Here is a 27,940-nt window from a genome sequence, read left to right as displayed (position 1 = left end):
CAAGTTTGCAACCTCTACTTGGTGTACTTTGTCTATAACATTTGTAAATATTTGTATATTCTGCCATTGTAAGTAATGTATTTCACTCATGATACCCATATGTTAGCCTGTGGAGGCACCATATGTTAGCCTGTGGAGGCAACTATAACTTTGTATATAATGCCCTGTAATATATGTAAATAGCGGTATACCCCGTTTTGCAAGTAATGTATCACATTTTTGATTCTTTGTAACTCAGCTTTGCATTGTCTTGTAACTGATGCGCCCTGATACCCTTGGATCTGGTGCGCATTATAAATAATAAACAAACAAACAAACTTACTTCAGGTGCAGCTTGGTATCATTCCTCTGGCCAAGGGGAACACGGGAACAATGCAAAAGTAAATGACCTGCTGTTGCCAGCAGGTAACCCAAATGCCCCCCTATGGGACTAGCTCCCCTACATTTTCAATTAAAACAATCCTTTCAACAGGTAAGGAAACGTTGAGTATGGTATTAGGAAAAACTCCAAATAGTTATGCAGTGTTGATCAATTATGTTCACAAAAAAATACTGTTTTTTTATATGTAAAATGTTTTTTAAAAATCCTGTTTTTCCTTTTCAATACAACATTTTTTACAATTCATTGAACTAGATTGCCACAGGCTCTCCCCAACCACACCAGCAGTATTTAGACAGCATGTTCCTCAAACAGAAAACAATTTGATAATAATTTGACGTATCACTCATGGGCTCCAACGAGTTTCGGATTATAAATCTGTCCTCGGGGCTTCTTAGCTGTCTTTCTAATGTTCAGAATTCAATTCTTTAATGCAACCTATAAGATACATATAGGATTGAATTAACAAGCGCTCTAGTTTTCATGTCTCCATTACATAATAGATATAGCATCTTGCACTGATCTTTCATGAATTTCTATTGCTCTTGATAGCGTGCCTACAATCAAAACAAAGGGCGTTTATGAATCTGATGTCTATCCCAGATGGATACACACAACATGCCTTTCAATAGCATAGTATCTGTAAATCCAACATGCAATATAAAGTGGCAAAAAAAAGGAATTAGTCAAAATGATCAATGGTTCACTCACCCAGGTTCCCCCACAGGGCTACACAGGGCACACTGTTTGTTCCCTCTGTAACAATGTAACAAAGGAAAGTGTCTGTTTCCTAGTTGTTAAAACTCAATGTTCTCTCCCCCCATTTCCATATGTACAGCAGCAGAGTTCTCATTCTTCCAGGCACACAGTAGTGGACCGATGGGATATTTTGAATGCTGCGTGCCCGGCTAAGACAGTTTTGATACGGGTTCTCCCATGTCATTTCACAACAGTGGAACTTTGTAAAATTCATGGTGGCCATCATAAGTGGACCATATATTCTGATCATATCAGTCGGTATCCAGGGCCGTTAATACCCCTCCCACCTTTCCTTTTGTAGTGTTCCTGTTATCTAATGGGCTTTCCTGAAACCATTAGATTTTAGATATAATACATTTTATTTTTGTATCGACAACCCATGCATTGTCACAAACCGTTATATGAAAATCTGAATAGCCTTAAAATCACCCTTATTGTGCTATTACTTAAATACAAGGTGGAGGACTAAGAGGCATAAGCTCGGCTAACCGGTCGGGTCCCCCACGATGATAGATGCATCACCATCTTCAATAGCTATTTTGATGTCAAGCAGACTTTTGCCATATATTGCTTACCTCTATTACTTATTAAGATTCACAGTTAACCAGGTAGGTGTGAAAGCCTCTACATAAGACTTGTGATAACAAAGAAAGCAATTTAGTAATTGCAGCAAAATATGTCATTCTGTAAAACAGTTCAACCACTGCCAAAATGGCCAACATTATGCAGTGATTTTGAGCATTATATCATGGAATCCATTGACAGAGTCTGCAAGGTTCCTTTTGGAGTTTGCAAGACTTTGCCTTTGCACACTTTGTGAAGTTTACACAAATGTTTGCAAATTTCACAACGTTGCAATGTTTTTCGCTGTACCATTAGAAAGGCACAGATTAGGTTTTCCAGGTATTTAGGAATGCACATCTGATATAAGCTCTAAATGGCACACAAATGTATGTGGAAATAGCAAGCTGAAAGTTCTGCATTTCTGCTACCATATTATATCCACAAAACCAATACCGTATCTGCAGAGAAGTAATCCTGCAAACACTATTTGCTGAAATGATTTCTCAAAAACCATTTACTTCCAGTTCAAAAGAATGAAGGAGTCGAGAATGGCATGCTCTACAGACAGCAAAAAGGATAGACAGTATATCACTTCCTGCTTTTCTGTTATGATATCTATGGCCGTGATGATTGACCAAATCCTCTGCATGACTGACAGAATGGAATGACTAGAAGAATCTCGATGCATCCTCTGGCCTGCTCTGAGAACCTCATGTTTTTCTCATCTTAAAACACAAAATACTACTAATTGCATTTATTAGAAGTAATTAGTTAATGTTTGGTTAGTGTGCTTCACTTTTTAAACTTTTGGGGGAGGGATAGATGATGGGTGTTTACGTCATTTCATCATGACTTTGCAATGTATGATTTGTTTGTCTTTGCACAGTTCACTTAACACACAGCACCAAAGAGGAAGCAAGCGGAGGGGGGAATTTCAGGTGCATTCTGGGGCCTAGGCTGGGATGGCAGAAACAGGGGACAGTGGGTACATTGACTGGAGCTACTAGAATTAGAAGCCATTTGTTTCTTAGTCATTTTGCTTTTTGTTGATCAGTGTGCTGGCAGGCTAGCTCAGCCAATTTGTTTTACATTTGGGGAGTATGGGAATGCAATGACGTGTAGAGGGCCAGTTCAATGCCTCTACAGAAAGTCCCGCCCCCATCTTGCTTATATGTTGGAAACTGGAAATTGCGACATGCATGGCACCAGTGATTGTGCCTATTCCACAGAGAGTCTTTGAGAAAAGGTATCCATTGAGAAGACCCTATATGATGTAACCTCGTAGAGATGATAACCTCTTGGGGGAGATCCCCAAAGGAATATGAAGATGAGAGGAAAAGAGACCAATGGTCAAAGAAGAAGACGCATATACCTTATAGAATGTGATGACGAAGCAAAGAATCGAGCAAACTTTCATATGCGGAATGACAATTGCACGTGTGAAGAGCGCTGCAGGAAATAGAAGCCATTTTATAACTGCACAGATGCATTAACGCAAGTAGATTAAGTGATCATAAAGGTTGGCTACAGTGAATAGACTGCAGGCGGTACTGCCATTATATAGAATTCTGGACATCGGTGTCACATATTTAGTGAGCTCAGACCCATGAAGAAAGAAGGATTGGAGGGCTTTGTCACTGTAAAAGAACAGTTAAAGTTCGATGAAAGGCCTGGAGTAGCTGTCTGGCCTGGTGTCAAAGGATGGATCAGCCAAGAACCAGTTATCTTTCCTTGAAGAACAGTGACTATGAGGAGCTGAATTAGCCCTTGTTAAGGAGCAAGAAAGAATAGCGTGAGTGCCAAGTTTATTAATTCAAGACAATTAAATGCTGCAAAACAGGCCGTAATACGTTCTCCTGTCATGTGAGACCAGGATGGAAATACGAGTTGGGTGTAAAAACCAGAACTGCGATAAGAGTGTGCCTGTGCTCCCTTTTATTCTCAGGAGCAGTGACACTTTGCAAGGAAAAGTTCAAAGACAATCTGGATGGCAGAAGGCATGAGAGATGTTGGGCTAATTGGGTGGGGAGACACGGTCAAGTCCACCCTTCAGACTCTATTTTGTTTTTTTTTGCTCACTTACTGGTTTTCATGTCACATGCTGAAAATGATCACAGCCTGAAGGGCTGGTGGATGTGTTCCTGTAAGGAATGCTTAGCTAATGGAATTTATCAGCTTCGAGCCTTAAACACGCAGGCGTGGATGGAGATAAAGGGTAGTTTATGTGTCTTCCTGCCTCCTGCTTTCCGAAGATAATTGCACAACCAATGTTTAGAACTCTCCCATCCCCTGCACACCTGATCTGTATTGTGAAAACACAATCAATTTGTAAATGGTTTGCAATAAAAGTAAAGTAAACTGTATTTAAATAATGTCATTCATACTACAGTTTATTGTAAAATAGATCATTTATTTTTACTTCATCAAATATTAATCTATTGATCTATTACATTCTTTTGATTCTTATGATTGACATTATTTAAATTCAGTTTACTTTACTATGATTGCAAACCATTTACAAATTGATTGTGTTTTAACAATACAGATCAGGTGTACAGGGGAAGGGAGATTCCACAAGATTGTGGACATCTGTTGTTTTATATTCATTATTACAACCCAGTGGCAGGGTTGGTTTTCTCCCCAGCACCCCACTACCTTTTCATTAATTATTTAATTTCTAAATAAAAATAGGAGTGCACTAATTCAACCATACCATAGACTTTAGAAAACATGATGTACTATGCGCATTTTTGGAAGGAAGGGATTATTGAACTACCGAGCGAACATGCAAAGTGCCCTTTTGGTACAGGAAAAACACAGATAAGATATGCAAGGAATGTCTCCTTGCACAGAGAACAGGGTGAACCATATTGCTCTGAGACAGTACATCTTACAGACATGACGTGTTGCCATGGATAATGCTCACGTTACGCAGGTCGTAAACCATTTGTAATTACAACAACCAATGCAAATCTGAACTGTATAAAGAGGCTAACTGGCTGCCCTGTAAATTGCTCAATTTCTCTATGACTATTGCAGACATAGCTGAACCTGAGACCAGTTGAAGCGAAAATAAGCTCCTGTTATATATTTGTTTCGTGACTGGTGTTCTTCATTGATTTGCAGTAATTCATTTTGGAACTTACAAATGGCGCCCAAAGTTGGGTTTCTTCTGATGACAACCTATCGCTTTCCGAGGACGAAGTCGACAGACTGAGACCAGGGATTATCGGGGGCCCCTGCAATTAGGAGACACTGGGCCTCATTACAAGGATGCCGGTAAAAAAAGAAAATTACTGGCATGCCGGTGCTACTGTGTCCCTGTAGCACTGCTGCCGGAATCTATGGTAGATTCTGAGTCTGCATGCATGCGCATACCGGCATGCCAGTAATGGTAGTACCGGCATGCCAGTAGAGGCCCCTAAACCACCATAGCGGCATCCTCGATGCCGCAGACACCGACTCCAGCACCAATGAGGCTGTAATTGCTGGTACCGGTAATACCTGCACCAGAAGCAACATCATTGTGCCGGAACGGGAAATCCACTGGCACCAATCTTGAAAATCAGGATCCATCACAATCCTCATCCTACAGGAGTGCAACTGAAATCCAAAGTGCCCAGCTACACTGAGGGCTATGTTAGCCACATGAAGAACTGTCCATCGGTGCAAACCACGCTTTAGTGAGGCAGAGCTCAACATTCTTTGCGGACACTCTAGTAGAGCATGCAGATGTTGTGTTTGGAGGAGATCTGCACCGCCCATCACAGATTAGGAAGAAGGCGATATGGGTGGAAGTGGCCACCAAAGTGTCTGCGGTGGGGACAACATCCCATACTGAGAAAGACTGCCACAAGAGGTGGGACGACTTGCGTCTTCGGGTCCGAAACCTCCTCGCAGCCGAGCGCAGCCAGGGGCAGGCCAGAGGAGGTGGCGCACCATCCCCAATAAAACTCCAGCCATGTAGCTCGTTCAAACACATGAAAAGCATCAAGGGGTTCAGAGTTGCTGAGACGGGAGCAGCGTCATCAGGAGATGCCGGTGAGTGCCCATGACTTTAATCCCAAATCACACAAATGTCTCCTCAATGCCAATGGTGAAGTCCTAATGACAAGTCAGTGCTACCAGATCCCTGCTGCCTTGCAACACACCGACAGCCTCATTTTCATGCAAGTATGCACCTGCCAGGAAGACAGGCAACAAACCCCACTGACAGACCCCACATGTCCTCTGTAATGCACACACAAGTACCATCAGCATGCACATACACACATCACTGTCCACCTGCTGCTGTGCCACCACATGGCCCAATCCACCTCATGGCAAGATGCACGCATCATTGACACCAGTAACCCACCTGTCACTCCCACCATGTCCCTTCCCACAGACTCAATATCAATGCACCAACATACACAAGTTGACCACATCCTTATTACAATCAAACTGTACATGTCAGAGAGCCATAGCCGCATAGCCACAACACCAAAGTCACTACAAACCAGTACCCCAGCCAACAGACAATGCACCATCCTTGTCCATACTGCAAATATGTCCCCACACTGCTTCCCCCACATAATCATGTGTGCACAATGCCATGTCCTACACCGTGACCATGACAATGCACATGACTATGAATGTACCTGCTATGATGTATGTCACATGGATTCACACACATCAATAATTCCCTGCGTCACTGTCCCCCACAGGCACATCATCTGAAAGTGAGGTTGAGTTAGCCACAACACCCACCACCACTACAGCACATGGCCGGCGCACACAATCTACCAACTCAGCACACTTGGAGGTTGAGGGTAATTGTGAATTCACAAGCGTCCCCTCAGTGAAAGGGGAATCCCCCTTTAACAATATAAACAACAACAGGCTTGTGAATTCAAGCTGTTTCAGTGGGGAAGACAAACACTACAGAGTCACATTTCAAAAAGTATTGAATGGGACATCACTTCAAGATAGTGGAAGCATACATATTTTAATAATTAATTCACAATTTCTAAAACAAAAGCATAGTACAAGGTGCTATGAGCACAACCTGTATCTCATCATCCCAATAAACATATTGGATTCTGAGACAATTACTACAAACACACCATACATTAAGAACAAGCTCTTTCTATAGCTAATTTCTAAAGTGACTCGTGCTGTGCAACTTCACACTGGACATACCATGTTCTCCACTCATCCACTTCTAACACATCCATACCATTCACATTCACAGTTATTTGTGTTCCTAGACAATTCGTCATATATAAACACCAAACATTATCGGTCCAACATGCTTCTTTCCTAATCTTATCTGGGTTTCATTCCACGGAAATTCATCAGGGGCTAAAACAATTATGGTGTTTTTGCAACAAGCAGGTTTAAGGTTAAATCTACCATCTAGATCTTTAGACAAGAAAACTAATATTATGTCACAATTCGTCAATCAGGTCTTCAATTCCTGGAGGGTTGTGTCTGTAGCTATACTAGAGTCTTCCATACAATAAAACAGCAAAAGAAATGGAAAGTCAATGTCCATCGAAGACTGAATTCAGTCAGATTATCTATTGTGGTGAGTCCAAATCAATCATCATGCATAAGAATAGCATTTAACATTTTCAGAATCCATCGGAGTGGCACATTCATACATCTCAAAGATAAGAGGGGTGAGGAATCTCACGTCTCTTAGATCGAGGCAATGGATCAGAGAGTAAATCACTCAGCCAATCTTATTGGCCTGGTAATTCTCCAGATATTATATATCACAGTTCAGGTCTGTTATACCTTCCACTTGCTTTTAAAATATTCGTATCTAGAGATTATTTTTTGGTGAAAATCGAGTGTAAAGTGTTACAGCCGTATGCAACCTATAAATCACTCCTATCAGGTTGATATCTGTCACAGAAGGAGCCCGTAGGGTTTACAATTAGCATCTAGTTTTCTCCTCCCTTTCCTCCCCCTCTCTCCTCTCCCTCCTCCCTTGGCTTGACTGCTCACCTCAACCGAAGAATGTGTGTTGATCTAAACAGTAAGTTTAGCATCAGTGACGTTGATTGCTGGGATTAGACGTCAAACTTGTTTAGCAGAAAAAAAACGTCACAAGTATAGCAAGGCGAGGTTTATAATCAGTCAATAGCTAAACAGGGAGCAGGAGGGCAGAGAAGCACAGACCAACATCAATTAGGTTCTCATTGTTCCTCACTTCATTTCGAGTTAGTTCCAAAAGACCGGAATACACATCGAGTCAGCTTACCTAAATTGGCTTCCATCTGTGGCATATTCGAGAGTGGTCCTGCATTAATTTCGTATGTTCAGAGTCCACACTCTTAGTCGTGTTGTCATCGATCAGGGTACAGCAGGTTTACATGGAAGGCTCTGGAAGTAATCGGATAGCTTACCCGTGTTTTAACGGTTATTAATCATTCCACGCAGCTTCCAAATCGTGTCGGGCACAGTGATCCAGCTCAGCATATAGGGACTAGTAAAGATTACGTGAAGATTCCACGTTACATAGAGTCATCGATTGTGCTCAATGGCATCTGAGGTACGACCGATGTCCTCTTACTGTGCCTAATCGGTGCATCCCGTCTGTACTTTATGTGAAGGCGGGAACCCCAACCGAGGGAACTGAACCAAAGGGGAGGGAAGAAAAGAGAAGAAAAGAGGGGGAAGGAGACCACACAGCATTTATTATCGCTTGCACGGAGGGCCCCCCAGAGTCCATAGTGCACACCAAAAGTATGCAGGCAGATTGTGCTTACCAGGGGTATCGGGGTGCCGGCGCCTCTTGTGGCCACTGTGAGCAGTCTACTCCTAAGTAGAAGCATCCGATCCTGCTACAGTCAGCAAACTTGTTATAAAGCTATACCTAACCAGTATTTCTGTTTCTTATTGGTCCACTAGCACACATTCTGATTTGCAATTGTCCGATCACTGATAGTCCTTTTTTAGTTGCCATACTTTGTGATCCCGTGTCATAGTAGACTTCCATGTTATCCTCTGTGGGCGCGATCTCAGTCGTTCGCATGTCAAAAAAACAAACAAGTACTAAAAAAAAGAGGATGCCCATGTACCGACCAAAGGGCACACTGAGATGAACCTTGACCCGTAAGTATACCAGAACGTACACGTTTTCACAGTTTTGTTTGAAATCAACCCAAGCATTCTAACAGTATTAACCGTGTTCATTTTGGAGTTTATTATGGGTCGGGTTGAATCGGGCAGTGTAGTTGAGTCCGTCTTGCATTTGAACACACGAGAAAAGTTTAGTCATAAGGTTAATAAACGGGGACCAAAGTCTGTTTTCAACTCTGAGACTCTTCCTTTATGGAAATGGATTTTCAGTGCTGCACTTTGCATACTACTAAATCATCCAGTCTATTTTTTCATTGAGACCCGTGATCATGCTTTTCGTCAAAAAAATGAACAGTTGTTCTTTTCTCAACAGCAGTTGTTTGTCTTTGTTGGCATCTGGTCCCTGTTTAAGTTTGTATACCACTGACCGTCTTAGATCTTGTGCACTATGGATCTGTTCTATCCAGAGTTCTACTAGGGGTGCATTCCGAGTACGGTTCTTCACACAACTCTGATGTTCACTTATCTGTAACTTAATTTTCCTTTCGGTTTTCCCAATTTAAATTTTATTACATGGGCACCATATCGTGTAAACCAGCAGACTTGAATTGCAGTTGGTATGTGTATTTTCTAACCAGGGTGTTCGTAGCCCAATATCAATTGATATACTTTTCTTTGTTTAGGGGGGCAGCAGGTGCAGTGTCCACATGGGTAATGGCCAACTACCTCTGGTAAACCCCATTGCTGTGGTAATGTTGGAGATTTCTCAGGTCGAAGGCTCACATCATTACCTGTGAAATCTACCACCACTAGCCAGGAGCCAGGCACCAGTGCCACAAGACCAGAGCGTGCCTCTACATCTACCACACATCCCCCCCACCACTATCATACACCTGCTGGCCAGCAGCACCACCAGTCTGCAACACCGCATTCAATCAACCCCGCAAACCAACACCACCACTGGCCAAGCTGGCACATCAGCCGAAAACACCCATTTCCAAGGCGGCACATCACCAGGACGATCGGGATTCCCCAGTCATGGGTCCTGCCCAAACATCTGGATTCCTCCCCACCCAGCCAGGCGCCCCACCCACAAAGTGCAACGGATGGCACAGGAGCGTGCAGCACCGTTGAGGCCACTGGGGCAGGCACACAGAGCGATGTGGCACAGGATGAGGAAGCTGTGTTCTCTCCCCCAGCCCCCCGCAGCCCATCACCCTTGCCACTGCCCGAACTGCACCACATCAGGGACATTGAGGGCCGCCTCAGTCAAACGGAGGAGTGACAAGAGGCTCTGCACACCCTGGTCAGCCGATACCTCACTGAGGCTGAGTTGACACACCAGACAATGCAGGACACCTCCTACAACACTGCACGTATGCTCAGGAGGACAACCGAGGACGTATACAAATTGGCAAGGTGTGTGTGTAAGGGGAATGAGATGATGTCATCAATGGCCGAACCGATAAACATGTTGGTGACCGCAACTGCTGAGCAGCGGCACATAACACCACTTGGTCCATCAGCAAGCGCAACACCAAGCAGCTCCACCCACGGAAGCCCTGTGCATTGCTCACAGAGACTAAATCGGCCGCAGGGGCCTCACCCCATCCACCAAAAAGGGGCCGCAAATAGGCCATGTAACCAGTGCATGTGTGGATGGAGTTGGTAGGAAGGGGATGTGGGGGGTATGGAGGAGGTGGCAGCAGGTGTTTGGGTGGTGGTTGTGGGGGTGGGGTGTTGGGGCATTGTGTGTGGGGCTAGTGGGAGAGGGGGTGTTGGGGCATTGTGTGTGGGGCTAGTGGGGGAAGGCGTGTTGGGGCACTGTGTGTGGGGCTAGTGGGGGAGGTGGTGTTGGGGCATTGTGCGTGGGGCTAGTGAGGGTGGGGGTGTTGGGGCATTGTGTGTGCGGCTAGTGGGGGAGGGAGTGTGGTCTAAATTCAGGGGGATAGATGTGTAAGTTTCAACAAATATTATATGTACATAGTTCTTCATCTTTGAATACACCTGGTGTAGCAAAAAAAAATATGCCTGGACATTGATTCTTGAGTGTGTATCAATTTAATCATGCACAGTGTCCTGCACCCAGTGTGACCCACACCCAGTTCCATGTCTTCCACATTCCAATAGTAGTAATTGTCAATTAATGATTGCCTCGTGGCATGTCCATCATAGCCATGGTGTTGCTGAGGAATCCCAGCATCATCATCATCCTCATCTTCATCTTCAAGTGGCATCATGTCCATGTCAGGGGTCAGGGGGACGTTACGCCGGATGCACATGTTGTGCAGTATCGCACATACCAGAACAATTTTTCCCATCTTCTCGGGACCATAGACGAGTGCTCCCCCCCATCCTGCTGAGGCAGCGGAACCGGGCCTTCAGCAGGCCAAATGTCTGTTCAACGGTCAGGCGAGTGCGTGCATGTGCACGGTGTAGTCCTCCTCATGTCTGTTGTGCGGTTGCCTGATGGGGGTCAAGAGCCAGCCCATCGGGGGATACCCGGCATCACCTGCATGTGAGCAAGAAAAAGGGTACTTGTGATTATTTTGGTATTTCCATGATATCACAGGCTGTACAGAGTTGTTCACAAAAAAACACAGAAACACAGGATGACATGCCACTACATGGCAATTTATATTCTCTGTTGGCTGGAAAGTGTACGTAGGGCTGATCCTTGTGGGGGGTGGGACTAGGTGCAGTTGCTGCCACATGGCCCGTTGAATGGGAACCTGCACATGCACAATTCATGTCCTACAGACCACTGTGGTTTCACTTTTCAGGATTGTGTTACCAATGGAAAAGGAGTGTGCATATACAGTGTCTACTCACACATTTGCATGTTCTCATCAACCTGATACAGGGCTTTCCCCATTATGCATTATACATACACCGGTATCCATGTATATATGCATCGACACATACCCCATGTGACTAGGTCAGATGTCCATAGGTAGTATGTGGCACAGGTGAAGGGTGGTGGTACTGTAATACGTCTGGGTGTGTGCTAGCATGGTGGAATGGTGCTACATTGGATGTGTCCCGCACCTCACTGCCATATCTGGATGTTGTGAAGAATTATGCATTTCTGTGTTTCTATATTCAAACCATTGTACTTGTTGGTGTCGCTTAAGGTAACAGGACTGGCATACTGATCTGCGCTATACCAGTGGACTGAGTGCAGCCCCTGATTTTGTGTGTGTGACAGATGGTTTTTGTCCTGGCGGAGCATCCTGACTTTTGATTTAATTTCCAGACATCCCATTTCATGCATTGTCAGTACAGGGTGGTACATTATGGTACATGTGGTAGAGGTTTTCAAATGTGCCTGATACATGTGCTTGTGTGAGCTCCGGGTCTGTTTTTTATTGTAGACACGGCTGTGAAGGCATTGCACATCTGCATGCAACAGCTGTGCTTTAGAATCTTGCATTTTACAGATATCATGCTCAGGGAACGTGACTGTGTGTGGTCTTCAACTGATCAATGTGTGAGGGTTCATGATGTGTACGTTGGTAATGCTGAGGTTGCTTCGTCTATTTCCACATCTGACTGAGCATTCTATTGTCCTACCCACTCTCTCTGCACTTCATTGCATTCCTGGTTATGTTAATGGGTTTTGCCAGGAATCACGATGCATTCATGCATGCAGTGTGCACTTGTGCTCCTCACTGATGCAATACTATGCTGTGTTCCCACGCTCCCCAGGGCCCACCCATCAGACAGGTTTCTTATGCTGTTAACTGCCCCTCCCCATTCAACACCCCTCATGCCCCTGTGGTTAGACTCTCCCAACCGCCATAGACGAGGTCCAGCATGTCGTGCCATGTAGCGCGCAGCGTGGAGTTCTGCAGTACCATGGCGTCATGTGTGGAGCCAGGGAATCTTGCACAGCAATGCATTATTATTTTGTGTGCATCGCACATCATCTGTACATTCAGGGAATGGTACAGTTTACTGTTGCAGTACACTACCTCCACAGTCTGCCGGAACATCAGCTCAATATGTGTGCAGCCGAGCGCACTTATGACGTTGGGCATGCCTGTGATAGCATGGCATGCAACTTTGGTTGCATTCACCTCCTCTGCAGTCCGTGCAAGGCTTATGTGGTTGCCTACATGGTTCAGGAGTGCACCTAGGGTGAGCACACAGGAGAAGCAGGGTTGTGATATTCCATGCAGGTGCCCCACTGTGTGCTGATAAGTACCTGTGGCCAGGAAGTGTAGCACACACACTACTGGTACAGGGTGCGGATCTGGGCTGGGGTCAGGTTGAATGGGCTGGCCTTTAGACAGGGGATTGGTGGCTGCCTGCTGCAGGGTACAACTGCCTGCACATTGGGTATGTGCTGGCCCATTCTCCTCCTGCACATACGCTGCATGCTCTGGCTCACTGCCTCCTCATAGAGTAGTCCCTAACTGTGTCAAAAGCGGCAGGCATAGCCATTTTCCTCAATATTACTGACTCTAAGAATGTAAGCTGGTCCACACTGGAAGGGACGTTAACCCAGCATTCCACTCCTTCTATGCAAAGTTGTATACCAGCTGTGACGAAGCCCCGGCCACTGACATAGGAACGTTTCTGGATGGGCTGCCGCTCTCTGTCCTTTCTGATGAAAGTAGGGATGCATTAAACTGCCCCATGGGAGTTGAGGAGATCCCCTTAGCCATTCACGCCTTCCCACCCAATAAGGTGCCTGGGCCGGATGGGTTTACCATTGATTTCTATGAAAGCTACAAAAGTCTCCTTGCCCCTCACCTGACTGACCTGTGGGATGAGGCATGCCTTGAGAAAGAGCTTCCCTCTATACTGAGGCTGTCACGACCCATAGAATTTGCCCCTTCTGGACTTCCTGGTCCTTATCGCGCCGAGGCTTGTATTCTTTGTTACTCCCAACATGGCTGCATCAAGCGATTTGCCTCGCACCAGCTTTCACGTCACACACGGTGCGTTCTATAAATTGGCCACGCCCCCGCGGCCCCGCGCATCTCAACGCTATCATTAGGTAGTGACTTGACGTGTGTGTGCTGTTCGGCAAATCCACTATTCCTAGATCCTGGTTCCTTCTTCCTTCCTTCACCCCTTCCCTCTAATCTGCTCCTGGAATTCCCATTCTTAGTGACCGCGACCTTTTTTCCTGACATCCTGGAACAGCGGCCTTCCCGGAACTCTGAACGCGCTCTGCAGCCGAACGAGACTCGAGAGAGCCTATACAAGACCCGATCCGTCCACAAGAGGAATCCTCCCGAAGAACAGAGCAAGAAGCGATCCCAGGTGAGACGGGGGGAGATTTACGACAGAGGGAGGCAGAAATAACAGTACTACTTAAACCCGGGAAACCAGCCACGCAATGTGGATCATATCGCCCCTTATCGTTGATAAACTTGCCCTCTGACTGGCCCCATATATGGTGCACTTTATACATGCCGACTGGTCGGGCTTCATGCCTGGCCGCTCCATGGCCCTCAACCTGCAATGTTTATTTAACGTCCTATCCCAGATTGAACCCGGGGTGAGCGATGTTGCAGCCATGCTAGACATGAAGAAAGTGTCCTGGCGCTTCCTATGAGTGGTATTAGAGAGGTGCAATTTTGGGCCCCGCTTTTTGTCCTGGATACAGCTGCTTTATGCCAAACCCGTCACCAGTGTAACCACTAATGGTCTGCTTTCACCCCTGTTTGATATTGGTAGAGGGACCAGACAAGTTTGCCAAAAGCCTCCACTTATATTTGCTCTTTGCATGGAACCCTTTGCTGATTTGATGTGCCATAAACATTTGCATAGGGGGATACGGCTATCTGGGACACCCGAGATTATCCGTTATTGTATATAAGGAATCCAGAGCGTAATCTCATACCTATTATACCTTCGGGTCCACTGGGCTAAATCCAAGCTTTTTCCCCTAACCGAAGCCACTGTGGCCCCAGCAGATCTCATGGGATTCCTGTGGGCACCAGAGGAGATAAAGTACCTGGGTGTTATAGTCACGAGGTTCCAGGGCTCCCTACACAAACACATCTATGGGGATTATCTACAGACACTTAGTCTCAAGATGCTTACTTGGGCGAAGCTACCCATCACTATCATTGCCAAAGTGTCTCTGCTTAAGATGGTGGTGCTGCCCCAAATACCCTATCGTTTCTTAATGTCCCTTTGTGGCCTGGTGCAATACTATTTACTAGAGTCAGATCCGAGATCAATAGCTTCATATGGCATTCTGCGGCGGTTAGGCTGAAGTGGTCCACTCTGGTTAGAACACATGGACAAGGGGGGTTGGCGGCTCCTGACTTTGAGCTGTATTGGCTAGCAGCACAGGCACACTATGCAGCATATTGGACAGCACCTGCACATGTGAAGATTGAGCGACTATTGTGTATCTGGCCCAGCATAGAGCATGACCAGATAGTGCGTAAGATGCATCTACTGAAATAAAAAGAGAGTGCATAACACCCAGCGCCGCAGGGCTGCCATCCTTCATTACAAAATAGTGCGCAATATTGAACATTCTGCTAAACTTAGATTCCACCCGGCATGCGCAGGCGGCAATTGAACATTGAAAATAATACAACAGAGCCCAAAGTGGGTATGTCCTGACACATTCCCGCCTTGGTCTCTTACAGGTTATTAGAGACGCACTACTACAGCCGTATAACCCTGATACTCGGCTGACAGCATCCGCACGCCAGAGCTGTTATGAGGAAACAACAAGCAGTGAATGCCATTAACCTCTCTCAATTAGCCTAAAAAAAGACTGTTCAGATATTCTTACTGTAAATTAATTTAGTTTGTTCTAAAATAACCAGTAATTACCCTGAAATATGATAAAGTAAATGATCTATAGTGACCTCAAGAAGTAAAACCCACTGTGGTTTTCTTTCTCTTAGGTAAATGTGATGATGGCCTCCCCGATCCCCCTCACCTCTTGATCTTACCAAGACAAGCACAAAAATCACGGTCCTGAAGAAGATGATAACTAACAATCATCGAAACCAGTCGACCACCTTTTAACCAAGGATATCCCAAAATCCAACCCGGGATACCCCGTGAACAAAACCATACAACATTGTGCTGTGGAAGAAGTTCTTTGTTTTAAAAAAATCTTTCCACGACTTGGGGACCACACACTTCTTAAGAAGGTCAATAAAAGAAAAAAGGTCTAATGACCCATGCAAACAGTTCCTCTCTGAAATGTGTCGCCAAGCTCCTCTGAAACACCCTCTACCCCTAAATGGGCAGCAGATCCATACACCCCACGTCTAAGGGCAGAAGCCTACTAGATAGTGGCCATCTTAAGGTGGAATGTATCAACGCTGTCCCATTGGTTTTCATTTAAGTACTCTTGTCATGGGACAATGATTCCCATTGACCCCATCCAATATCCTCCCCCACCTTAAGTACAGCATTTCAGTTACCATCAATAAACTATCCAAACTCAAAACTTTGAGGCTCAACATCAGCCACAGGGAAGTGAGAAATAAGTTAATTTGCCACCACCACTTTTAAAGCATAATGGCAGTGCCATAGAACCTAGATGGATTCAATCCCACTCCCTTCAGAATTCCCAAACTGAGCAGCTGTTACATATGTATGCATTCTTGGTCAAATTATTTTGCCATGTAGAGAAGGTGCAGATATCTCAACACATAACATGTGCATCTCTTATGTGGAGAAGCCAGTCCTCATACTATGGTTTGATACCCTTCTGGGCTGATGCATACCTTCATCCTTCAAAGACTGTGCACAGAGTACCACAGATGTGGGTAATAATGATGGTAATTTGTAGCACATGATCAGAGCATTCTGAAAGTAAAAATTCCAGTATGTTGTGCTATGTAAAACTCCAAATCTTATTATGAATATACCCTTTTTCGCAAAACACTGTGGTACATTTTTTGTACAGGGCCTACTCTCTACCATCGAATCCTGAAACACAGTTGGATCACCAGAAAATCCTTGGCCCCTGCTCCACATCCTTACAAAACCATCACAAAGCATCCAAAACCGATGCCTGTTTTCTTATCCAGCATTAATGACTTGTTCATGCCTGGAGACGCCCCACTACTTTCGAAGTCGACTTATATCAGGCAACTCCTGAAATATTCTGCATAAAACCCAAATGACACAGCAAGCTGTCTTCCTGTCTCAAACAATCCTTTCATCAGAAATATACCAGAAACATTCATAGGTCGTCAACTTCAGCATTCAATTGAGACAAGAAGCCTTCTTCACAATTCACAGCATGGAATTTGACCAATGACAGGTACAGAATCAGCGCTGTGCTCCATTTGTGACACACTGATGTGGACATCAATTGTGAGAGCACACTCATTCTACTGGAAAATCTGGGTAGCTTTTGAAACCATCAACTACAATATTATTCTAAGAAGCCTTGGAGCATTTGAAATAAATGGAACACTCTATCCTTGATCACCTTCTTCCTCAATGCTAAAACCAAAACCACCATCATGGCCCCTGCAGATGCCAGTCAAGGCCCCTGACCTGTAGAGACGCCCAAGGATCTGCACTGTTTCCCCCTTTTATCAACATTTACACGACACCCTTACTAGTCTTCATTAGTCTATCCAGCCACACCTGCTACAACTATGCAAACAACATTCTACAAACTCAAGTACAACCATACTACAAATTTGCCAGAACTATAAACATGCCTTGTACAAATGGACGCATGGATGATCGCAAACAGACTAAAGCTCAAGCCTATGAAAACAGAACTCAGGCTTTGCCATGCCCCTTCAGATTCCAACTCAATATCTTGGCCTGACAAAATGGGCCCATGCCCAGTACCATCCTTCACATTAAGGAACTTCAGAAACAAAATGGACAGTAGCCTCACACTCAAACTGCAGATCAGAGCCATTGCCAGAAATAGTTGTTTCCAACTCCACATTATATGATGTATCATGCCTTATTTATCCTGTGCCAACAGTGCCGAGCCCATGATATCACTAGTGATTTCAACACTGGACTATTCAAACAGCTTCTTTCTCAGACTCCCGTGAATGCATCATGGAAATATCACAGAGTTCAAAATGCAATGGCCAGACCACTCATTGGGACAAAAAGGATTGAACATCTGACCCCAGAACCTTGCATGCTCCACTGGCTCCCCATCAAGAAAAGGATACATTTCAAAACCCACTGCATCACCGATCACACTTACCATGGCAAGGGCTCCGCTTTCTTCACAAGAAAATATCAGCATAGTACACTGTCCATGATCCAAAGGTCCAGTAACGCCACTCTAGTCCTAGTCCCTAACTTCAACTGGAAAAGACAAGAAGGTTCATAATTCTCCCAACTTGCTACTTAACTATTGATCTCCCTAACAAAGCATGTCACCATGGAAGAAAACCACCTGACATTCAGAAAACAGCTCAAGAGATTGCTCATTCACTAACTGAATTAGACAAAGAGCCAATGAGATGAAATTACTATTGCTCTGCGTGAGTGCAGGGATGAGCAGTGACTAAAGTGCCTATTCAGCCCGCACTACTACGAAACCAGCAATGATCCCAATTATAAAGGTGAAACAAAGCACAACATAAATGCTATACCTCCTTCACCTGTGGTAGCGCAGGCTGAGGGCACGCTAAACGCTTTATAAGGGCTGTGAGCTGGCGCAAAAGCATCCCAAACAACAATAGTGCAGCAATGCCCAAATAAAAGAATGTCCAGTCAAATTTATATGGCAATACGTGGCTTTAAAGAAACTAGCAATGCACACAGCGAATACAATACTAATACAGGATAACGAAAATGCAGACTTTGGAATAAAGAGGCACTCTGTGTTTGAAGGCAGGGAGCAGGAAGGCAAAAAGTACAGCAACACATGGTCAAAATCACTCAGGTTATCTTTTAATAGATAGAGAGGGTCGCAAGTCACTAGAGCTCATTAATGCAAGCCATAGGGCAGGCCAACTTTAAATACCTTTAGGTCATGTCTTGTGGCTCGACAGCATTGAGCCAGGCTTCTAGGAGCTTCCTGAGGTGGTGATTCATCATCAGACTGGTGAGCTGGTTCACTTGATCCTACACGCTGTGTGGTTTAAGAAGAAATGGCACCTGGCACAAAGAGGTTTAGGACAGGCAGGCAATCTCTGGTTCAAACAGCTCCCTAATGGTTAGAGGCAGGAGACAGGGCACAGGGCTGTTACTAGACATCTGGGTTGTTAAGAAACCCAGCCCAGGCTCCCCAAGGGCAAGATGATTCCCATGTTCCTACCTTTCAGTCCATAGGCCACAAGAGAGCACTTGCATGGATCTCTCACCTCTTTTAAGCAGGCCTTGTTCCAGTGTTCGAGCAGCAGAAGGTCTTGTGCACTCAGTTTTCAACTCCATAGGGGTGATTAAGGGAAAAGGCTTTCCCTTTCCTTGGAACACTCTATCTTCACCCCTATAGAAAAGGATTTTGGAGCTGACTGTACCACCAAAAGAGTCCCATGTGTTTTCTTCTTCTTCAAGTAGAGGTCCCCCCACCTTATATAGTCAACAGTCAAATGTAACAGCAGATTGGTCCAGAGCAAGCCTGTCATGAAGAGTGCAATCCAGGCTGCTCTTACCATTGCCCTTTACCGATTCAGTGGCAACATGCTCATCTTGGAAACAAGATGACGCAGGGCAACACAGGTTTGAATTCCGGGTCCGTGCTTAGAAACCTCTTCCGTACTAACAGGGTAATTCATAGAATTCAGCGCACAAGTAGCGCACGCGGCTGGCGCACAGCGTGCGCGTGCGATAGTCTGCGCCAGCCGCGTGCGCCAAAACCGAATCCGGCGCACAGCGTATTCATGGATTTTAGGCTCCCAAACCAGCCGTGGCGCAGAGTATCGCAGCGACCCTGCAGCAGCGCCAGTAACGCCCCCAAGAACGCCCTCGCGCAAGGAAAAGCCATCAAAATCGCTAAATCATCGCAAAGGCTGCGCTAACCCTGGACCAGTTTACAGGGCTGCCAAACAAGGAACGCAAAGCGGGTAACGTGCATATCAGGGGTACGCGTGAAGTTATACACGCGATTAGCCAGGGTACGTGTATTACAGGGGTACGCGGGAAGTTTAACACGCGATTAGCCAGGGTACGTGTATTACAGGGGTACGCGGGAAGTTTAACACGCGATTAGCCAGGGTACGTGTATTACAGGGGTACGCGGGAAGTTTAACACGCGATTAGCCAGGGTACGTGTATTACAGGGGTACGCGGGAAGTTTAACACGCGATTAGCCAGGGTACGTGTATTACAGGGGTATGCGGGAAGTTTAACATGCGATTAGCCAGGGTACGTGTATTACAGGGGTACGCGGGAAGTTTAACACGCGATTAGCCAGGGTACGTGTATTACAGGGGTATGCGGGAAGTTTAACATGCGATTAGCCAGGGTACGTGTATTACAGGGGTACGCGGGAAGTTTAACACGCGATTAGCCAGGGTACGTGTATTACAGGGGTACGCGGGAAGTTTAACACGCGATTGGCCAGGGCACGTGTATTACAGGGGTATGCGGGAAGTTTAACACGCGATTAGCCAGGGTACGTGTATTACAGGGGTGCGCAGGAATTATCACACGCGATTTGGCTGGGTACGTGTATTACAGGGGTGCGTGGGAATCATCACACGCGATTTGGCTGGGTACGTGTATTACAGGGGTGCGTGGGAAGTCACACGCGATTAGGCTGGGTGGGTCCTCACAGGTGTTCCCTGTACACCCTCCACGGCCCCTGCAGGCAGCCTACAAAACAGGGGACTACCCTGCACACCTGCTCATGTCCCCCTGCACCCCCACCCCCCAGCAGTGCAGGGGCAGCCTCCACCAGGCCCCCACCCATGCCTCCCACCACCCCCAACCCCCCAGTCACCAGGGGCACCCTCCACCAGGCCCCCACTCATGTCTCCCACCACCCCCACCCCCCCGCCACCAGGGGCAGCCTCCACCAGGCCCCCACCCATGCCTCCCACCACCCCCAACCCCCAGCAGTGCAGGGGCAGCCTCCACCAGGCCCCCACCCATGTCTCCCACCACCCCCACCCCCCCGCCACCAGGGGCAGCCTCCACCAGGCCCCCACCCATGTCTCCCACCACCCCCACCCTCCCGCCACCAGGGGCAGCCTCCACCAGGCCCCCACCCATGCCTCCCACCACCCCCAACCCCCAGCAGTGCAGGGGCAGCCTCCACCAGGCCCCCACCCATGCCTCCCACCACCCCCAACCCCCAGCAGTGCAGGGGCAGCCTCCACCAGGCCCCCACCCATGCCTCCCACCCCCCCAACCCCCAGCAGTGCAGGGGCAGCCTCCACCAGGCCCCCACCCATGTCTCCCACCACCCCCACCCCCCCGCCACCAGGGGCAGCCTCCACCAGGCCCCCACCCATGCCTCCCACCACCCCCAACCCCCAGCAGTGCAGGGGCAGCCTCCACCAGGCCCCCACCCATGCCTCCCACCACCCCCAACCCCCAGCAGTGCAGGGGCAGCCTCCACCAGGCCCCCACCCATGCCTCCCACCCCCCCAACCCCCAGCAGTGCAGGGGCAGCCTCCACCAGGCCCCCACCCATGTCTCCCACCACCCCCACCCCCCCGCCACCAGGGGCAGCCTCCACCAGGCCCCCACCCATGCCTCCCACCACCCCCAACCCCCAGCAGTGCAGGGGCAGCCTCCACCAGGCCCCCACCCATGCCTCCCACCACCCCCAACCCCCAGCAGTGCAGGGGCAGCCTCCACCAGGCCCCCACCCATGTCTCCCACCACCCCCACCCTCCCGCCACCAGGGGCAGCCTCCACCAGGCCCCCACCCATGCCTCCCACCACCCCCAACCCCCAGCAGTGCAGGGGCAGCCTCCACCAGGCCCCCACCCATGCCTCCCACCACCCCCAACCCCCAGCAGTGCAGGGGCAGCCTCCACCAGGCCCCCACCCATGCCTCCCACCCCCCCAACCCCCAGCAGTGCAGGGGCAGCCTCCACCAGGCCCCCACCCATGTCTCCCACCACCCCCACCCCCCCGCCACCAGGGGCAGCCTCCACCAGGCCCCCACCCATGCCTCCCACCACCCCCAACCCCCAGCAGTGCACGGGCAGCCTCCACCAGGCCCCCACCCATGTCTCCCACCACCCCCACCCCCCCGCCACCAGGGGCAGCCTCCACCAGGCCCCCACCCATGTCTCCCACCACCCCCACCCTCCCGCCACCAGGGGCAGCCTCCACCAGGCCCCCACCCATGCCTCCCACCACCCCCAACCCCCAGCAGTGCAGGGGCAGCCTCCACCAGGCCCCCACCCATGCCTCCCACCACCCCCAACCCCCCGCCACCAGGGGCAGCCTCCACCAGGCCCCCACCCATGTCTCCCACCACCCCCACCCTCCCGCCACCAGGGGCAGCCTCCACCAGGCCCCCACCCATGCCTCCCACCACCCCCAACCCCCAGCAGTGCAGGGGCAGCCTCCACCAGGCCCCCACCCATGCCTCCCACCACCCCCAACCCCCCGCCACCAGGGGCAGCCTCCACCAGGCCCCCACCCATGTCTCCCACCACCCCCACCCTCCCGCCACCAGGGGCAGCCTCCACCAGGCCCCCACCCATGCCTCCCACCACCCCCAACCCCCAGCAGTGCAGGGGCAGCCTCCACCAGGCCCCCACCCATGCCTCCCACCACCCCCAACCCCCAGCAGTGCAGGGGCAGCCTCCACCAGGCCCCCACCCATGTCTCCCACCACCCCCACCCTCCCGCCACCAGGGGCAGCCTCCACCAGGCCCCCACCCATGCCTCCCACCACCCCCAACCCCCAGCAGTGCAGGGGCAGCCTCCACCAGGCCCCCACCCATGTCTCCCACCACCCCCACCCCCCCGCCACCAGGGGCAGCCTCCACCAGGCCCCCACCCATGCCTCCCACCACCCCCAACCCCCAGCAGTGCAGGGGCAGCCTCCACCAGGCCCCCACCCATGTCTCCCACCACCCCCACCCCCCCGCCACCAGGGGCAGCCTCCACCAGGCCCCCACCCATGCCTCCCACCACCCCCAACCCCCAGCAGTGCAGGGGCAGCCTCCACCAGGCCCCCACCCATGTCTCCCACCACCCCCACCCTCCCGCCACCAGGGGCAGCCTCCACCAGGCCCCCACCCATGCCTCCCACCACCCCCACCCACCAGCACTGTGGGGCACGTGGCCAGCAGGCAGTCAGGCAGCAGCAGATGGCAGGTGGGAGCGTGCTCAGGGCTCTGGGGGGCAGTAATTTGGCCTCCTGGCCAGGAGCGTGGTCTCTCGTGTGTGAACGCGTGGACAGCCTGATAGGGAGTGAAATCCCACACGTCAGCAAAGGCCCTTAGCGCGTAAACCCGTCAACAGCATATGCGCGCCTATAGTCACCTGCACGTGCAGGAAATTGTTGCGTGACACGTCCCAGTGTCAAAGCGTGTGATTGGTGAAAATGGATCTACACGCAGGAGTGACAAAGCGTGTGATTGCTGAACGTACACGCCGCGTAAGTGACGCTGAACGTGTGGGCCTGTATATAAGGTACATGTAGAACACCATTTCCTTGTACGTGCTTTTCGTGGAGAGCGAGTGGGTGAATTCTGTACTTCTTGTCGTTTCACACGCGATTTACTTCACGGCGTTTCCAGTTCGTATTCCCTGTTACCTCTGACAGCTTTTTCTCTTTTTTCTCTTTTACTGGTTTACCTGGGCCTGTTCCCTCAAACAGTGTCCCCTTCTACTGTTGTCCTGTCTTCTCAGACAGCGTACACATCTTCTTTTGGCGGGGGTTTAGCCAGCCAAACGCGCTCATTTTCCACGCTCTTTTACCTGGCAGACGGTGAGTCACGCACGTATCCAACTTCTGTGCTTGCCCCGTGTGTAGCCTACCCCTTCAGAGGTCATTCTAGGCTGCGTGTGACACGCATACGTTCATTCTTGTGTTACTGGGTGCCACAGCGTAGTGCAGGTTTTTCTTTCTGCACACGTGGTCTAGGAGGGGTTGCGTGCACGTCATCTCCCTTTTTTGGGCCTCCTGTGCGTTGCGTGACCCGTCATCTTTCCCCAGGGGTTAAATCAGCCGTGCTAGAGCACTAGGGTACAATTACCATCTGGTACCCAACCCCTTTGACCCCCAATTGCCCAGGACAATTGTCTACAGCCACTCCCATACGCACATTAATATCAGTGCCATGGCTGGGAGGCGAGGATTCCGTAAGGGTGGCAAAGGTGGAAGAGCCACAAGTGGTGGCCGTGGTGGATCCGGTAGGGGACGTGGTCGTAACTTGCAGGGTGAGCCTGTCCCCCCATGTGTGGAGGACCAGTCAAGGGCACCCATCATCCCCCCCCTTCCCCCCCTCCCCCCCTCCCGTTGAGGCTGAAGTGGCTGACACCATCCATGCTCAGCCCTTGTTGGACCAGCCCATTGTGGCACCAGACCTGGCTGACTCCATGGCTGACTTCCAGGTCAGCAGGGCTACGACACGTGCGCTGGTGCACGTTGATGCCATCATGCCACGTGGATCTGGGGCAGCAAGGTCATCTGCTGCACCAAGGAGGCAGGGCGGAGAGGCTGCAGGGGCAGCTGCGGCTCCACCCACCCCAGCCCTCACACACCCAGCCAGGACAGTGTCGGTCCTAGTCCATGCAGCTGACATTCCCCCTGACACCATCACACTAGAGCCAATGCCTGCACCAACTCCCATGCTGAGTGTGCAATCCCACACTCCTGATACAGAGTCCACCAGGGCTCCTGCCCCTAGTGTCCAGAGCGGCGCAGGACACTCAGGATCACCACCACCTTCCAAGCGGAAGAGGAAGAGTGCTCATCCGGCACAGGCTGATGCCCCAGACACGGCTACACAGTCCGGCCCGTCCAGGAAGCCCAGCTTCACGGATGACGAACTGAATGCACTTGTCGAGTATGTGTCCGGACATGACAACGAGATGGTCATTGTTGCAGGATCCAAGACCACACCTGCACAACGCCAGGCACACTGGCAGACCGTTGCGGACATCGTAAGTGCCCTTGGAATCGTGAGGCGCACAGCCAATGATTGCTATAAGCGCTGGAATGACCTAAAGCGCAGGGCAAAGAGTAAGCTGGCCTCAAGTCATGCCGCAACTCCAGTGACTGGAGGTGGGTCTCCAGTAGTAGACATGGAACTCACTCCACATGAGTCAGTCGCTGGGACCTACGTCACGGAGGAACAGATCCAAGGCGTGGGAGATCTGGCTGATTACGAGGCATTGTCCGGTGAGTGCACATGCATGTGTGTGTCATCCATGTGCATGGTGTGTGTGTGAGGGCTTCTGTTCGGGTGCCAGGTGAGAGTGTGTGCGCCTGAGTCGTATGGGTCAGCCATGTGCTTCATGCAATCCTTCCTGCGCAGCTGCATTTGGCCATAGCAGTATCCCTTCTGCCAACAGTAGACATCTAGCACAACTGCACGCCAGTTGCCCTTGAAGTGTCACCTTGACACAACATATTTGCTTCTTTTTCACTGTTCATTCAGTCAGTTTGTTTGCATTCCACCACTTTCACTAGGCATGTCGCTGTCCACTAGTCACATGTCTGACATGGGTATGGTAAAGTGGAGTGACTTTGTTACCTGGATATCATTTGTACACACATGTCCCTGTGCAATTTGACCATTTCAGACTGGCAGCTCCAGGTGAAAAATCTGACCTGTTAGAATCAGAAAAGCTATTACATGCGGGAACTGGACTGAATGAATAGGTGCTGCCCTCCTCTCCATCTTCACTCAATAGCAATGGTACATGCCATCTGTGTGATGGCATGTGTGTTTCACCTGCCAATCACAGGCCAATGTGTGATGCCACTGCCAGGCAGCATGCAGAAAATTTGTTCATCTTCCATCTTGGTGTCATCAGTGTGTGCCATTTGCCTGCACTTCATACGCAGTGAGGGTGCATGCATGGGAGGGTTTTAGTCATGTGGGACATGTGTCAATCAAGTACTGGTTCTCTTGCTTCTCAGCCCTCAATGTGTGCCATGGTGCTAATGCCTGTGTCCATTTCTTTGTTTTCATGTCTTTGCAGGGGAAGACGCACCTGATACTGCTGGGGTTGTGGAGATGGTGCAGACCCAGGAGGTGTCCCAGGGCCGACCAACCACCAGTGAGGGACGTGGTGTGGTGGTGGGGGAGAACCCACAAGTGCTGCAGGTCGTGCTCTCAAGGGGTGTCTCTGGCTGCACCTCCCCCGAGCTGTACTCAGGTGTTGATTCGGATGAGACCTACGTGCCGTCGCAGGTGAGTGTTCCAGGGAGGGATTCTGTTCTGTCTCACCCACCTGCACCAGGGTCAGTACCCTCCATGGGGATGTCAGTGTTGGCAGCTACGCCTTCGGTGGTTACGGATGCAGGGTCACACTCCGCGACATCTGATCCTGTTCCTGGGCCAGCAGATCAGAGGGGGAATGCAGTCCTGCAGCCTCAGGCAGTGCCGGCACAGCAAGGCGCAGTTCGCCTTGCCCCAGACAGGTGTGGTGCCCCCCGACGTGGTGGCCGTACGCCACCCGGCAATACCGCATGGGAGCAATCCATTTATGGTATGGCTACCCAACAGGCTGCATCATCCGAGATGATGGCTCAGGCCATGGATAGGGTGGCCACTTCCATTGTCCCCCCAGAAAGGCTGATGGAGCGACTAGAGCAGGCAACCGACTCCATCTGCCAGTCACACAGGGAGGACATGTTGGGGTCCAACAGGGACAGGCGGGCGGCACTGGCGACTCTGCAGGAGGCCATCTCCATTCAGTCCCAGGGCCACAGGGAAGCCCTGAGGCAGGAGCTCCTTCACCTCAGGACGACTCTTGTTGAGCTTGAGGCTTCAACACACCAAAGGACAGAACAGCAGCTGGAGCGTCTCACCCGTACGCTCTCAGCTGAGATGCAGGCAACGAGGGCGGAGGTCCGGGCATCCCGTGAGTTGTTGCATGGGGACCTCCGCACACTCATCCTCCAGAACCAGACCTACCACACCCGCATGCTTGCAGCCATGGAGGAGCAGACTAGGGCCTTGCGTGGGCTGCCTCCCATAGTGCAACCACCTCCGGATGCAGCTGCACAGGGTGATAATAGCGACAGCAGTGATACTCCCACAATAGGGTAGCCGTGTGGGCCATGAGCCCATGGAGGTGTTTTATCTTCCCAGGATCCACGCAGGTGGGTTCTGGTGTGCATCCTGTCCTCGGACCTCCTGGGTGGCCTCCCCAACCCCCCCGGGCCCATCAATGGCCATTTTTGATTCTTTCTTATTTTAATTTTTATTTTGATTTCTTTTATTCCCAATTTTTTTGGGACAATCTGTTGGCTTCGATCTGTTGGCTTCGATCTGTTGGCTTCGATCTGTTGGCTTCCGTGGTTCCTGTGGGCATACGCTGCATTGTGGCTGGGCACATGCAGGCTTGTAATGTATTTGGTTCAGATGCTTGGGTTTGAGTCACACACACCCCTCCTGCTTCCCGTTTCCATGGGCTTGCAAAGGGTGTGCCCAAGTGACAGTGAATCACACAGTGACGTTGGACTCCCATGAGCTGTGTGGCCAGTCTGTAGTCAATACTGTGTATACATTCCTAGTGCATATTGCTGTTGTGTTGTACACTGCATGTTGCATTGATGTGTAACTCTTCTTCTGTGTCTACCTCCCAATTTGCAGGTCCCTTCCTCATGTCCACACAAGGACCTCTAGTCTGGAGATGGGGACCATGTTGGCAGCAGTGCACCTACAACTCTACATGGCGACAACACTGCACAGTTGGTAGTGGTGGGAGTGCGGGCATTTCCAGGTGGTGAGACTACTAATATGTAACATTTGTGATGTCATGTTAATGGTACTACGTGCTCAAGTATGTTGTTGGTCCGGCATTGCTGTGAGCATTTCAGGTGTTGCAGGTTTCTAATAGTGCCACTGTACATAGTGAGACTGATGTCATGTTGTGGGGATTACTTTGTTTACCTGCAATTAGCATGACATGGCACGGTGTGTCGTGTGGCGGTGCTGGGGTTGGGTTGGCTGACATGGCACTGTCCTCTTGTTGCATTTTGCAAGTGGGTATTCATTTTAGCTGCTTCAATGTGTAACTTCACAAAACTGCATTGGTGGTGTCTGTGTGGGTAGGGATGCACACATTGTGACACTTCCAGGTGAACAATCT

The sequence above is a fragment of the Ambystoma mexicanum genome, chromosome 3q (genome assembly GCF_040938575.1).
Source record: "Ambystoma mexicanum isolate Mex_15411 chromosome 3q, UKY_AmexF1_1, whole genome shotgun sequence".
NCBI classification, from domain to species: Eukaryota; Metazoa; Chordata; class Amphibia; order Caudata; family Ambystomatidae; genus Ambystoma; species Ambystoma mexicanum.
Note: the sequence above shows the minus strand (reverse complement) of the source record.